We start from the raw sequence: 557 nt of genomic DNA on the forward strand, positions 1-557 counted from the left end.
GCCGGCGCCTGCAGCCAGCCGGGCCGGCCGCCGTCTCTCGGGCGGGGCCTCTCCGACTATGCAATTCTTCAAGAGCTTGATGCTTCCCACTTCCCCTTGTCTTCGTGGGACTTCGGTCCGGCCCCGGGAGGGGGCAGCTCCCGTCCTGTGAGGGGAAGGCCTTCTGCGGAAGACAGCCCCCCCCCCAGCATCTCTGGGAGTCAGTGCTGGACGCCCTCCCTGGCCCTGGTACTGGGAAAAGCCCATTCTTTGCCTCAGCCTGGAGCCGCTGGCTCCCGGGTCATTTTCAGATGTGAAATTCTAGTCCATCCCCAGGTGGGGAGATGCCCCGGCCGTTTATAGCCGGGGCTCCACAGGGCCTGGGGCGCAGGGGGCCCTCCCCACCTCCCTCAATGGGTCAGCAGGACCCCAGGGTCTTCTTGGCTTCCTGAGTTAGTTGAAAAAGGAAACAAACAAACACACAAAAGCTGGGAACCAAAAGCAAATTGGGGGCCTGAAAAGCACTGGGAGATTTCCGGGGGCGCTAACCACCTGCAGGGGTGAATGGGGAGGCCCCA

The sequence above is a fragment of the Condylura cristata genome, unplaced genomic scaffold (assembly GCF_000260355.1).
Source record: "Condylura cristata isolate star-nosed mole 26May11 unplaced genomic scaffold, ConCri1.0 scaffold00008, whole genome shotgun sequence".
Classification (NCBI taxonomy): domain Eukaryota; kingdom Metazoa; phylum Chordata; class Mammalia; order Eulipotyphla; family Talpidae; genus Condylura; species Condylura cristata.